Consider the following 15,719-nt stretch of genomic DNA (forward strand, 5'->3'; position numbering starts at 1 on the left):
TCACAAAACAGAGGTTTGCTGCGGGGAGGGAGTTTGGGGTGGGGTGGGGTTATGGACATTGGGGAGGGTACGTGCTATGGTGAGTGCTGTGAAGTGTGTAAACCTGGCGATTCACAGACCTGTACCCCTGGGGATAAAGATATATTAGATGTTTATAAAAAATAAAATAATAATAATAATAATAATAATAATAATAAATGCCTATGTGACCCAAAGCAATCTACACATTTAATACAATCCCTATCAAAATACCATCAGCATTTTTCACAGAGCAAAAACAAACAATTCTAAAATTCGTGTGGAACCACCGACGACCCAAAGTATGCAATGCAACCTTGAAAAAGAAAAGCAGAGCTGGAAGCATCACAATTCCAGACTTCAAGTTATATTGCAAAACAGTAGTGATCAAGACATATGATACTGGAACAAAAACAGATAAATAGATCAATAGAACAGAATAAAATAAAAACAGAAATGAACCCACAGCTATATGGTGTATTATCTTCCACAAAGCAGGAAAGAATATCCAATGGGAAAAAGATGGTCTCTTCAACAAATGGTGTTGGGAAAACTGGACAGCAATAAGCAAAAGAATGAAACTGGACCACTTTCCTACATCATATACAAAAATAAATTCAAAATGGATTAAGGACTTAAACGTGAGACTGAAACCATAAAAATTGTAGAAGAGAACATAGCAGTAACCTCTTTGACATCAGCCATAGCAACTTCTCCTGAGGCAAGGGAAACAAAAACAAGAATAAAGTATTGCGACTTCATCAAAATAAAAAGCTTGTGTACAGTGAAGGAAACAACCAACAAAACTAAGATGCATCCTATGGAATGGAGGAAGATACTTGGAAATGAGAGATCTGATAAAGGGTTAGTATCCAAAATATCTAACGAATGTGTAAAACTCAACAACCTCCCCAAAACCAAATAACCCAATTGAAAATGGGCAGAAGACATGCACATTTTTCCAAAGACAAGAGATACATGAGAAATGCTCAACATCACTCATCATCAGGGAAATACAAATCAAAACCACAATGAGATACCACCTCACGCATGTCAGAATGGCTAACGTCAACAACACGGGAAACAACAGGTGTTAGTGAGGACGTTTGCTGTTGGTGGGAACGCAAGCTGTTGTAGCCACTCTGGAAAACAGTATGGAGGTTCCTCAGAAAGTTAAAAAAAGAACTACCTTATGATCCAGCAATTGCACTAAAGCATACTAAAATACTAATTCATAGGGATATATGTATCCCGATGTTTATAGCAGCATTATCTACAATAGCCAAATTAAGGAAGCAGCCTAAGTGTCCAGCAACAGATGAATGGATAAAGAAGAAGTGGTATATCTAGATAGATAGATAGATATTATGTATATAAGTATATACATATAAATGGAATATTACTCGACCATTAAGAGAATGAAATCTTGACATTTGTAAGAACATGGGTGGAGCTAAAGAGTATTATACTATGGGAAATAAGTCAGTCAAAAAAGGACAAAAACCTCTAAATCAACTTTGCTGAGGGTTTTTATCATGAATCCATGTTGTACTTTCTCAAATACTTTTTCTGCAACTATTGAAATGATCATATGGTTCTTATCCTTTCTTTTATTAATGTGTTGTATCATGCTGATAATTTGCCAGTATTGAATCACCCTTGCAACCTACAAATAAATCCCACTTGATCGTGGTGAATGATTTTTTTTTTAAATAAAATCAGTAGTTTTGTAACTAGAACAATTTTAGGTGGTCTTTTTTTCCCTGAACATTGTTCTAATAATCCTTTGAATCCTGTGCACAAAATAACTTTAAATATGTCTGTGTTATCTTTATATAAGAAGGCTTCTTGATTATTAATATAATTGGAGTAGCGTGCATAATTAGAGAAACAATACAAAGTAGCTCTTTGCTCTGGTGAACAAGGTGCGTTACACCTGCACTTACACAGAATAATACCTCAGAGCCTTAGCAAGGTATTTTTTAAAAATGTTTAATTTAATTTTTTTCAGTGTTTCAAAATTCATTGTTTATGCACCACACCCAGTGCTCCATGCAATACGTGCCCTCCTTAATACCCACCACCAGGCTCACCCACCTCCCCACCCCCTGCCCCTCCAAAACCCTCAGTTTGTTTCTCAGAGTCCACAGTCTCTTGTGGTTCATCTCCCACTCTGGTATTTTTCAGCCCAGTTAATGGTTTAATGCTTCTCACTCTGCAGAGGCCCCGAGGCTGGCCCTTGTTGTGTAAGCAACCCATTCAGCCAATCTGTAGTGCATAGTCTCCGTTTTCCTAGTCTCATTTAGATGAAGAGCAACTGGGTGCCCGGGAAATGTGTGTGCAGTTTCCTGAGCTGTTCCAGCTCCCTTTCTTTAAAAGAGAACATCTTTAACAACTTTGTGTCAAGCACTCGGATTGTGCTGTGTGGTCATAGAGATGACAAAAGGTCATGCATTCATATACTCGTGCAACATCAGAAGAGTAACTAGTAGCGTCAAACAGAAGCAAGACACTTGTATGTACACCAGCATTTCCCAGGCATTTGGATTTTATGAGAGAAAATTGTGAAATAGTTTTTAAAAGACTGAGTAGATCCAATATGGAGCTTCAAACTTTTTACTGAAACATGAGACCATTAAAATCACACGCATAACCTACTATTAGCTGTCACCATCATAAAACAAAGGACAGTTAATTTTTTTTAAAAAAGGGAAAGACAGCGATGACTATGCGGCTCAGTCGGTTAAGCATCTGCCTTTGGCTCAAGTCATGATTCCAAGGTCCTGGGATCAAGTCCCACATCGGGCTCCCTGCTCAGCAGAGCCTGCTTCTCCCTCTCCCTCTGCCTGCCTCTCTGTCTCCTTGTGCTCTTTCTCTAGCTCTCTGTCAAAGAAATAAAAGAAATCTTAAAAAAAAAAAAAAAGGAAAGACATAATTTCAGCAGCCTTTTAAGTGGAAGTGTCCTTATTTTTCTTTTTCACAAGGTTTGGCCCCCGAGGTGTGTAGCTCAGCCTGTGCAACCACCCACCCTGCAAGCCTCCTGCCTCAGTCCTTCAGGAACAATCTGCCAAGCCCTGTATTAAAGATCTGGAAGCTGCTTCTTTTCAATCCTAGGCAGGCACACAAGAGATGTTTAGATTTTTACTGCTTCTTTAAATTAACAAATAAAAGTCTGTGCCTGTCCTTGAAGTAAACTTTTAAAACCCACTCGACCAGTAGCAGAGTAACCAACCCCCTTGTCCTCTGGATTTCTTACGTTCCCAGGAAAACCCTAGGAAATAGAAGCCATGTAAGAACACCAATGGAAAACCGAGTTTTGCTTTAACTGCCAACTAAATCTTTCCTCTTCTGAGGATTCATTATCATTCAGTCTGGTCAATGTTTTCTCTTGAGTGTACGGTTTCAAGTATAATAAACAAAAGTGTTCATCTGTGATATGATCAGCAGAGCTTCTAAGGGGACAGAGATAAGAAGCAAAGTAAATACAAATCAACAAACATGACATTAGGAAAAAAAAAACAACACTGTTTCTCTAGGGAACTCCAGAAAGAAAAAAAAAAAAAGCAAAACAAAGCAACCAGGAAAGAATCAACCTGCTCAAACAAAGACTGAGTGTAAGAGATATGATTATTAGTTAAATCATCTTAATGAAATGTGCGGACCTAGGTGCTCTTAGATAGATAATTCATGTGCAATTTTATTATCTCTCAAGGTTTAATTAAATATTTGCCTTTTGGCTAATCAACAGCAATTAATAAGAGATGCTTATATTCACACCGGTTATAAGAAATGTGGACACGGCCTCCACTGGAATTTTAGTGGTCTTCTTAATGAAAGCAAAGGTAAGCAATAACATGACAGCCTATGTGCCAGGCCAGAATTGAAAACCTGTGTATCAGTTCGGGTTCTCCAGAGGCATAGAACCCCAAGAATGTGAGTGCATATGTGCATGCGTGTGTGTGTTTGTGTGTGGAGAGAGAGAGAGAGAAAGACGGAGAAACCGAGGGACAGATAAACTTATTTTAACGAGATTTCTTGGCTCCTCCAATTGTGGGGGCTGCAATTCCAAATTCCCCAGGTCAGGCCAGCAGGTCCTAAGCAGGTCCTAAGGCAGACTGAAGGCAAAATTCCTTCTTCCTCCAGGGACTTCATTCTTTTCATTTATCTTCGTTACTTACAGTTTACTGATTTAAACATTACACAAGATGGGATTGGGAGGGAGACAAACCATAAGTGACTCTTAATCTCACAAAACAAACTGAGGGTTGATGGGGGGAGGGGGATTGGGGGGGTATGGACATTGGGAAGGGTATGTGCTATGGTGAGTGCTGTGAAATGTGTAAACCTGGCGACTCACAGATCTGTACCCCTGGGGATAAAAATATATTATATGTTTATAAAAAATAAAATTAAAAAAAAAAACATTACTCTTATCTGAAAAAAATACCTTCACAGAAATAGCTTGACTGCTGTTTGGCCAAGTATCTGGGTACCATGGCCTAATCAAGTTGACACATGAAATTAATCATCAGAACCCTGAAAATGAAAAAAAAAAAAAAGACAGGAGGATACTTATTTTAAAATAGAAGGCTTGAAATGAAAAGATAAATATAATAAATATTTGATAGATAAAATCCCTTTTAAGTACCATACTTCTCAGCATAGGACTAGAAGAAGGAATTTGTATTGAAAGGAAAACAGTAATAATGGATAACCTATCTGAAATCATCTCTATTCTGAGACTGTCATGTTGTGTTTTATGTCTAGATACACACTCATGGCACCCAAAATACACACATGTAGTACACTTCAGTTGTCACCCAGAAAAGCATTAAACGGCAAGGTAAAGATGGGATGCTTATTAAAAACATAAAGGACCAACTTGTCATAAAACAAATGATGACTTTGATACTCATCATGGTGCCACCATTTCATGCAAGCAGGATATTATTTTTTACCATTTTAGTCTTAAAAATTAACAAATATCATCTCTTCTGAGATTGGACCAAAAAACTTGGGAGTAAAATGCAGTGACTGGATGATCTCACCTCTAAAAGAGGAAATAGCCATGGCCGCTGTTTCAGTGAGTTGTTGGAGATACATTATGACGTATGACATGAAAAAGATCTTTGTATGGTACCTGATTCACAGTGAACATCCATTCCATGTTTATTACTATCGAGGCGATGTGGGACTTTATTAAAAACTTGCTGTTGATTTCACTCAGCCCCTTTACTCTAAATATCTGAGCCAAATTACTTATCTTGCACTTTCCATACACAGTCTACTTAAGTGATGAGACTTAGTTTTTCCTTTAGAGAAAAAAGAAAGAAGAAGAAAAGTAATTTCCCAGGCTCAGGCACTAGAATAGAAAAAGAAATTATTAAAAAAAAAAAAAAAAGTCCAGGACACCTGGGTGGCTCAGTGGGTTAAGCCTCTGTCTTCAGCTCAGGTCATGATCTCAGTGTCCTGGGATGGAGCCCCACATTGGGCTGTCTGCTCAACAGGGAGCCTTCTCCCCCCCCCACCCCCTCTCTGCCTGCCTCTCTGCCTACTTGTGATCGTTCTCTCTATCAAATAAATAACTAAAATCTTAAAAAAAAAAAAAAAAGTTCTCTTCCCTCCAAGGATTGCAGCCCTGTCTAGGGCCCAAGGCAGGCCAGCAGAAATGGGCTGGGTTTCAGCTCCCACTTTTCACCTCCTCTCCTTGGGAGCCTTGGGTCTCCTTGGGTCTGAAACACACAGTGGTATCTTTGACCTCTGCTCGTGTTCCCAAGGTATCTGAATAAGGTATTTAACATCACCATGTCAGGCAGGCAAATTAAATCAAGTACCTTTCTTTTTTCTACTGGAGTAGATATCATGTGACACGATACCATCCTAATAGACTGATACATAAAGCTTTTCAACAAAGAGAACTTAAATTCATGCAACAACACCCAGAAATGGATTGTTCGGGAGGAATAATCAATTTTCTATTCCTGTATTCTGCCCATTCTTCCTAAAATCTGCACCGAATACAGCCAGGAAGGAGATACTCAAAGATACAGGTGATGAGGCACCAGAAGATTCACCTTTGCCGGGAGATGGGACTGATTTCTTTTAGGTATTCCACCTTTGGGTCAGATCTTTTTGGATGTGTCTTTCTCTTCCTCAGCTACTCTGTCCATTGCTCTCAAAATCAGAAAATTTCTCCTGGACATGTCTAGCAAGAGAAATAAGGTAGGAGAAAATGACTGATAATTCTGGATAGAGGCTGGGTCATGGGATCAGGCAGGCCCTAGGAAGACTGGGCGGAATTGATTCTAAAGACCAAGGGACTGGGATCATCTGGGACTGGGAGATGCGGCTGACCTAAAATAAAGTCTAGGAAGATGGGCTCAGCCATGGCCACAGAGGCTTTTTAACACACCAGGAGCGAGGCTGTGAGCCCAGGAAAGGTGGTGGAATTGAGCTAGACATCTCAGGAAAGAAGTCTCCAGGATTTTCCCCTTTGACATTTGTATAGACTGGTGTGGATTGAATGGCAATTCTTCAGAAAGAAATGAGCTGATTCTCCTCAGAAAATGTGTCTGAGTGTGCTGACCTGTGCTCAGGAGTGGAAAGGGATACTTTTTTCCTCTCCCTAGTCTAAAGATCACCTATTGCCTACACTTGTCCAGTGCAGAAGATGGGAAGGCGAACAGAATCATGGGCAGGAACAACTCACCAGTAGGCCATTTGTGTTTTCAGTTACTACTGTTCCTTCCATGGTAAGAGAAATAGTGCCTCAGTTTCATACGATAAGCTTCAGTGAAATCTGAGGGAAGCTTGCAAGTCATTATATTCCAGAGAATTCGTTCTGCTGGCTCCAGATTCACTTGGGTTCTTTGAGATTTTAGAATGTGATGAGGGCTTTTTATCTGTATCAAATAAACGTGAGTAGTAATGCTTAGCTGCATCGGGGCTTTTGGACTTTTGGCTATTTCTTTGCTCATCCGCAACTCCATGAGGAAGAAAAGAGGAAATAAAAGGAAATGAAACTTAAATCAATTGCGTTCTATTATTTCTCTGTGATATACTCTGTTTAGCTAGAGGAAAGTCAAACAGGTTAGCTGAAAAGGCAGTTCAGGGCTTACTTGTAAATGTCCATAATACATCTTGTCTCTGAAGGATAGATGACATGCCGCCTTTATTGTAGGATTGGATTGGATATTGGATTGGATAAAGGCCTGACTTTTTAAAGAGGTGGTTGGCCTATGTTAACTCTGTGTCCATTTTTGGCTGGGTAATCATTTCATCTCTCTGGACCTCAATTCCTCAGTTGTAATTTGGACTGGATGATCTCCCTTTGCCCAGAAAGCTTCCATGAGCCACTGGCAGTTACAGAAATTCATTAGCAACTAGGAGTCCTTACACCCATCTAACCTTGTGACTGTTAGTCATCATTTTATGAGAAAGTTGATTGGAAGTTCATTGAAATTTTGGGGTCATAAAACAGAGTCAGAAACCTGGCCTTGTTCTCATTAATCCCTTGTTCTTTCATGGGATCTAACTTCCCTCTAGACCTCTAGCCAGTTACTACTGCCATACTTCACTCTCCTTGTTTTCAAGGACTAATCAGAAATGGCCTCCTTTTCCAAGTTCACTGCCGAGTGTGTGAGCTTTACTCTAAATAAATCCCTCATCCCACAGTTCAGAGCTCTGGCTATCTAATCCACCTCCTTAGTATCTGTAGACTTCGGGGCATACACGTTATAACTCTTATTCTAACAGAACTCAAACATGTTATTTCTACCTCTTTTAACACTTTATTATTTTCTTCCAGATAGTCCTCTTGCTTTGTGCAGTCTTTAACCTGAGAGTGCAATTTTGATCTATTTTCTTATTTTCAGATTATTAGCAGGGCAGCTATCTCTGAGTCTTTTGGGATTCACTTTGATTTTATCTTAATTTCATTCATGGTGTGATGTATATTTCTTCATATGGAACCCATTTTCATAATCAACTGTCTGAACAAATTGATAAGATAAAATAAACTTTCAGAGTGAAGTACTTAATGTAGTTCATTTAGATATTCTTGAAGGCCAAATGTTCACTTGTTATATAGTATAAACTAGAGTGATTTTGTTGAAATGTAGAGCATATGCAGTATAGCTTCATTTTCCCCATAGAATAGTATTTGTGATGGATAATTATTTTCTCTCCCACCAGTTGTTCATGACTTTATAAAATTTTATTGTGTCATTCTCAAACTTTTTTTCACTTCTTACGTTTTTGGGGTGATTACAAAAATTAGTATGCCTGTGCTATTGCTAATGATAACTAGTAGTGGCTTCCTTCTAGTTATCCAAGAGTAAACTTTCCTTGTCCTGCATCAGACTAGATCCATTTTCCCTGCCAATTTTTCTAGTCTGTTTTACTCTTTTTTTTAACCTCAAATCCTTTGTTTTCATTCTCTCTCTGAAAACTATATCGAAGTTCCTAAAGCTTTTAGACTCATACTGCATACCTGTATCTTGAGAAATAGTTAGATGCAATGAAGGAAGTTTGATATCTTTGTAATGATAATTTAATGGCTGTACTACTTGATGTTAAAAAATTGCTCAAAGTAAAATAGTCCGAATGAGATTACAATGTGTGCAGTCATTAAGAATATCTGATAGGCATGTTATGAATCATATATTAAATTGTGTTCTGACTTAAATTTAAAGCATTAGCTTAAACAATTCTCTATAGAATAAATAGTATCTTGACCTAGATTTTGATTATTATCTTTCATTCAGTCTCGAAGAAGACCTTCAAACTCACTTGCCTGAGGCACTTGCAAGCTCCAGGTTTTTTTCAGCTCATGAAAGAAAGATAAGTCACTCTTGAGAAGTGAGAAATCCTACTGTAAAAACCCAGTGAGGGATTATCTCTGTTTCCTTTAACCAAATCACACCTTTGTAGACCCGTAGTTTATTATTATCAATTTATTTGACTCTTTAACCATAATCCATGGCTGTCATATGTTAGCATTACTACAGCTGGTGTAAGAGAAGGTATGGTTTAAATGTATCCCATTAGGCAATTTTATTTCGAAAGTGATCATTTCTAACTACTAAATTAAAATTGCTAATTAAACAAATTTGACCAATGGCTGGAAGCCTGGAAGCAAAGAGACCATATAAAACCATTAAGGAGTGGAGGTAGATTAGTAGAGTCAGCTCACTGGGGCTGAAAAAATGGCTCAAATGGAAATGGGGTTGGGGGGTGAGGCGGAGATGGGGGTTAGTGGTGAGAGTGAAATGGGAAGCCCTGCCTCAGATAGGAGCCGGCCACACAGAAGGCTGAAGTTGGATTTTAGCCAACCTTAGTTTTACTATATCACATTCCTCCCATTCTCCAAATTCCAAGCAAATACTTAGTGTACATTAAATAATTATTCTGTGAATGTTGTCAAACATAGTGATAGTAGCTTGCTTGTTTAGATGTTGGCAGAGCAAAATTCTCTATTCTCTTTCAAAAGAAAGTTTATGTATTTAATTTTTATTATGTAGCCTGTTAACACATCCGCCTTTGATGGTTTTCAGCCCATTCTTGGTACTAACTACAATCAGTATTTCATCCAAATAGATATCACTAATCCTGAGGTCCAGACCTGTTTGTTCCACAACATCTTGACATCTTCCCCCAGAATACCTCATGTACTTCCTAAATTTAAGATGTCAAAATAGCACCCTGGATTTGCCCTTTCTCTTCCACCTGAGACCCAACTTTGCCTCCTTCAGATTTCTCCATTGCAGTAAAGGAATCACCATCCTTCTAGTTGCTGAATCCAAATGTCTCAGATTTAGTAGCAGCACTGAAAAAATTTCCTTGGCTTCTTTCTCACCATACTCCATTTCTACTACCCTAATTTGAGCCACCTCATTCTTTTGCCAATCTACTGAATGCAGATGCCCACTGAGAAGTCTTCTTGTCCACTCTTGGCCTCCTATAGCCTATCTTTCACAAATAGCCAGGAGACATTTAAACATGTCAAAAAGATCACACCACTCTCTTGCTTAAATCTCTCAAGTGGCAGTCCAACACACTTGTAATAATATCTGATTTCCATATCATGGCCAAAGGTTCTGTGTAGTCACCCCTCTACCTCATTTCATACATACCCACTGTCCCCTTAGATCATTACACACCCCTCAAATGTGTATTCTGACTGTTGTCTGTGTATTAGTTTTCTATGCTCAGTAACAAATCACTACAGACTTAACAACTTAGAACAACACATCTATTATCTCATAGTTTCTGTGGGTTGGGAGTCCAGGCATGACTTACTGAGGTCCTCTACTGAGCCTCATAGGCGGCAATCAAGGGGTTGGCCAGGGCTGAGTTCTCATGTGAAAGCTCAACTAAGGAGGCATCCATTTTCTCACTGGTGTGTTTTTTGGGAGCATTTGATTTCTTGGGGTTGTGGCTTTTTCAAAAGCTAATGAGAAAGAGAGAGACACACACACACTACAGTGAGTCTGATGACAAGATGAAGTCTTACATAAAATAATCTTGGAAGTAACATTTCATCATTTTTGCCATATTTTATTTGTTAGAAGCAAGTCACAGGTACTACTCACACACAAGGAGAAGGGATTATCCAAAGGTGTGAACACGAGAAAGAGGCAATCACAGGGAGTCACCTGACTTGTTGGTTTGCCACAGGGCAACATGTCAGCTCTGCTTTTACCTCTGGAGCTTCGCCTGTTCTATTCCTTCTACCTATGAGGTTCCCCACCCAAACCTCCCCACCCCAAGTTCTGTGCCCAACAATTCCATTCCATCATTTATTCAAAGGACACTTTACATGGAGGCCTTCTCTAAGACTCCACTCTAAACAAACATCCCCCAACATACGTGTACACTGACACACACACACAAAATCATGGATTATATGGATTATATTATCCTCTTTTATCTTATTCATAGCCCCGAAATCATCTTGTTTGCTTATTTGCTGTATGTCCCATTCCCCCCACTGGAATGAAATGTCCAAATGCTCATTAGAGTGGAGCTCATTTAGTACTGTATATTCAGCACTTGAAAGTGATATGCAATAGCATAACAAATATTGCTGAGTACATTTAAAATAATATTGGAATAAAAAGGTGATAGTTCATAATTTCACACGGGATAAAGAATGAAAGAACTATAAGATTCCCAAGTAAAAACTTTAAAAATTTTACCAAAACCCTGTTCTAAATATTAGTCTGCTAAGGTGAATAGCCAAGTGTAAAACACATTATTTTGAATTCCAAGTTCTGAATTAAAATTTGTAATGATTTATACCTTCTTATTTTGAAAGGATTTGAAGGAAAATGATACTGCTTATAAAATACTTTATTTCTGCAATGATAATTTTATTCCTAAATATGCAGTCCTTCTTTGTATGAAGATTAGTAAAGATTATAGTAGTAAACTTCATCTTAATTTACACTCCTATGTATTTCCAGGTTAGAAAAAATTGACAAATTGAATAGCTATAATACTCTTTGGGGCAACAAAAAGATATTAAAGTCAGCCTCTTTGTAGAGTGTCATGAGAAAGCAGTCTTTGGTGGAAGCACTAGCTCAATGTGTAGTTTACAGCTTGATAGACTAAAAACAAAAAAAAGCCAGTTCACGAAGAAGCAATCAGGATGTAGCAATTGATTTATATAAAGCAAAAATCTGAGAAGACTAGTTTATGCACCAGAATGCCAATTTATGTTTGAATCTGTATTTGACAAGGCAACAAATCCTGACCATTTACTTAGGACATAACTTCCCATTTCACTGAGAAAAGTAAACATAGATCAGAAAGTTTATTGATGAATACAAAATAAGAAAGGAGTCAGATGTCTTTATAAGATGGGTCTGCCAGGCTTTGAACACTGCAGGGTTGCATTACTGTAGGGAAGTCTCTGGCTAGATAACTGAAATTGGTCATTGGAGTCAAGCCCAGTTTCTCTGGAGATAGCAGATTTAGGACACTTGGCGAATTCTTCCTCAACCACTCCATTCTGCTGTTTTTATCAGTCATGATAGTACCTCTTCTGGGCAACTTATATTTCAATAGAACCAGTTGTAAGCATAACTTCCAAAAAATGCAAGTAGGTCTTAATACCCATAAGTTCTCAGTGTCAGAGGCAAAACTTTGTAAGTGTTTTATGCACAATGGGTTACTTTTACAGGTGCTTAGTCTGTTTTTAAGTGTTGATTTTTGTAGCTCAGAGTTTCACTTGACAACCACTTCCTCTCACTGTTTTCAAACCCTCTTGATACGTCCTCCTTGGTACCTGTAGCCTTCTATGAGCTGACTATATACATGGCTCTTGATTAAATAATCATTTGCATAGAAATTTTGGTGGCACTAACAGGGGGAAAAATGGAAAATATTTTTGTTAAGAATTTCATCAATATTTAGAAGAATAAGCTATTGGAAAACATCTTCAATTTTCTATTGTGATTTTCAACTTTTTTCTCTCTGGAACAAAAGTAATGAAAGGGAAAATGGAAACACTGAAATAAACAATTTAAGTGTCAAGTTTTTAAAAAATACTTTACCCTTTTCTCGATGTGTTGTTGGAGCAATGAAACATGACACTGATGTGCTCTTTCAGAATTTATGTATTTAATGACTTTCAGGATGGGCTCCATCTACTGAGAATGCTTGCATTGGTAGTTTATTTGATCTTCAACAGCACTACTGTCTATCTCATCTTTCAATCTGAATGTTTAAAAAAAGGAAAAATGATTTGGAGAATTTTCAAAGCTTATTACTTATTTCCAGTGAGACACCCATTTTTTTTTTTTTTTTCTGTTAGGAAACCAGTAGGACTCATCAACCCAGCAAGATTCTACTTTTACAAAAATATGCCTTCATCCTATGAATTTCACACAAAATTAAGTGCATAAAATAAGTTCATTTTATTTTCAGTAAGCTCTTCTTCAGTTAAAACAGTCTAGTTAGATATCCCTCTGCACCTTTAAGGGTTTCTTCTTTTCACAAAACCAGCTATCATTTCAAAAGCAATTCTGGGATCAGAAGAGAGGAAAGTGTGAGGCTTCAAAAAATATGAAAAAAATCACTGACTGGAGTGCCGAGGAAGTTCTGGACTCAGGAATTCTGGAGTCACTAACTTCTTCCAATTCAATAAGCTTTCTCTTATTCTTTCTTCTCCAATCACCCAAGTTAAAGCCATGCATTTCTAGATGAAATATAAAGTGCTGTGTTATTCCGATTGTTGGGATTGCTAGAAGGCCAACCTGAGCCATGAGAAAAGCACACCGGGAGCTTCAGATGGCAGGAAGCGGAAGAAGCAGTGATTCCAGTGGTGGGAGCCAGACTGACCAGGGTGCCGGGACCATGCTGTTCTCTCCTCAGAGAGGAAGTTAGTGAAAGATACACTTATGAAGGGCAAGTGCTAAGATATGAGGGGTACATTAATGAAGTGAAAGGTGCAGGATGGTTGATGTGGATATTAGAAGTTTTAATAATATAACTTGCTAATCAAAATGATTGTTCTTATCAGTAAGTGGTAGTCAGTCAGATGACATGGAGACTATATTAATGATGTGATTTGAAAGAGTCTTGAGGAGACCTCTCACCTTCAAATGGAACATTCCCATCTGTGAGACATAATTAATCAAAGTCCATAGAAGATAATGAGTAGGAGCAAGGACTTTGAAGTCAGAAAGTTAACTGAAGCAATATGGCAGAACGGAGTATATGCTGCAAATCTATGGAAGGCTTCACAAAGCTCTAGAGGCAGAGCTAATCCTAATCAGGCCTGAAACAAATTATTCAAACAGTAGGGTTAGTATCTGGCAGGTTGGGGCTGACCTTGTATGCATGCAAAGGCAACACAGTCTAGTCTGGGCAGTCAGAGCCAAAGTTTCTCAAATTAGCCGTTCAGAAACGGTAGAATGTTAATCAGAGCCTTAACTGCAAAGAGGAAAAATTAGCTCTGGCTGATATAAACAGATGCAATTTTGTTAGAATCATATTGGATCCCTCACAGAATATTCAGAGTTGGATACCAAACAGGAAGCCTTGTCTAATACTCTAAATCCTACCTCATAACTTGTCCTGTGAGTACTCTGATGTCAGAGGGAGTGTGTTGGCACAGATGCCCCCACCTTGGCCTTCTGAATCCATCAGTGTTGGCCCTGGGTTCTGGACAGTGTTGCGTCTGAAAACGACATGATGACTACTACCGCTCTCAGCAACTTGCCATTTTCTGCATGATCATTATGTCTTTGCATGACTCCCTCCTGGTTCAAAGTCTGAAGCAGATGTGTCTAATTGGCTGAAACTGGCAGTGTGTCCATACCCTCACTGCAAAGTAGTCTCAGAAAGTAACTTTCTGAGCTTCTATTCCTGAAAATTGACTTCTTGTAGTATGCAAGATTTCCCAAAATATAGGTAGAAGGTTCAGATGCTGAGTGACTAAAAAAGGACAAATTCCCATTATGATCTACTACTCTGGCTGCCACTGTCAGCATACACCAATATTCCCATATTAACACATATTTTAAAAAGAATAGTTACTACCTTCCATGATACAATTCTCTTTTATACAACCAGAGTAATGATCATTCCATACCCAAAAGGAATCAACCAAAAGTATCACCTGCCTCAGCACTCAAATCCAAGTCTGAGATTGTTCTGTAATATCCATCATCCCTCAGGTCCTGATATGATTTCATCTCAATATTTTGGGTAGATGAAAGTTTATTTATTTCTATAACTTGCCATGCAAGACTGTATGAAAGTATGTACAAGTTTCCTTCTCCATGGTACATATTCTTTAATTTTTTCTATTGATCAGTTTAAGTGATGGAATAATGTGAAAATGCATTCTGATTGGATACAAGCCCTTGCTATCCCCAAATATATGAGATAATTGTAGTCTTCTAATAACTTTAAATAATAGACACAGAGGTTCTGGAAGGCACTCCAGTGTTCCCCTTGGTTTCGTCCATAGTTCTCCTTTTTTCTTCTTGATAGTCACGATCAACCATCCTATCAATATTATAAGCCCTATGAGGAAACCAAAACATCAGATAGCAGTCTCGGCTGCTCTAATTCAATGGAAACAAAATGTGTCCCTTGGTCGAATCATTTCCCCCTTTGGTACCAAGAGCTCTAACTCAGCACATCTTAGAGTTGTGTTATTGAGAAGTAAATTTTTGCAAATGAAATATTAGGTATATCAGACAGTTCCACTTCCTGTTCTACCTCTTGGTTCTTGGACTCAGGTATCCTGCCTCTGAAAAACAGCACCATGCATTGATTCCTGGTTCAGAGTACATACTGTATCCTGTAGCACAACATCCCAAACTTAGAAAGTAGTGTGTGTCATCTGGAGCTCTAAGTCTTCATTTATTTCTTTCTATAAGGTCCATTACTTATGGATAATAGATTATGTGTAAAAGCAGTTAAACCATGACTATCAACAAACTCCCTTACTTTGTCCCTTAGAATCCATTTGCATTATAGCCATAAATAAGGCATTTCTAAGTTCAGAGGTGATGCTGCTGTCAGAAGCATAGACAATAGAGAAGGCAAATCTATATACAGAATCCATGTCTATTCCAGTTAGGACGAAACACCACCTCTTCTGTGCTGGAGGAACAGAATATGATGAACTTGCTACTAGCGAGAAGATTGGCCCTTCCAGGACATGGTATCCTATCAGGAACATG

At 38.3% G+C, this 15,719-nt stretch overlaps 1 long non-coding RNA gene across 1 annotated transcript in view; it reads left to right on the forward strand.

The window, feature by feature from the left end:
- The window catches only part of LOC116866736, a 54,258-nt gene extending 41,370 nt beyond the window's left edge, over nucleotides 1-12,888 (forward strand). Inside the window, exon 3 of the long non-coding RNA XR_004382451.1 lies at nucleotides 12,836-12,888. This is a non-coding gene — a long non-coding RNA (uncharacterized LOC116866736). The remainder of the gene's footprint in view (nucleotides 1-12,835) is intronic.
- The last annotated feature ends 2,831 nt before the right edge of the window (nucleotides 12,889-15,719 follow it).

The sequence above is a fragment of the Lontra canadensis genome, unplaced genomic scaffold (genome assembly GCF_010015895.1).
Source record: "Lontra canadensis isolate GAN:19392208 unplaced genomic scaffold, GSC_riverotter_1.0 scaffold10, whole genome shotgun sequence".
NCBI classification, from domain to species: Eukaryota; Metazoa; Chordata; class Mammalia; order Carnivora; family Mustelidae; genus Lontra; species Lontra canadensis.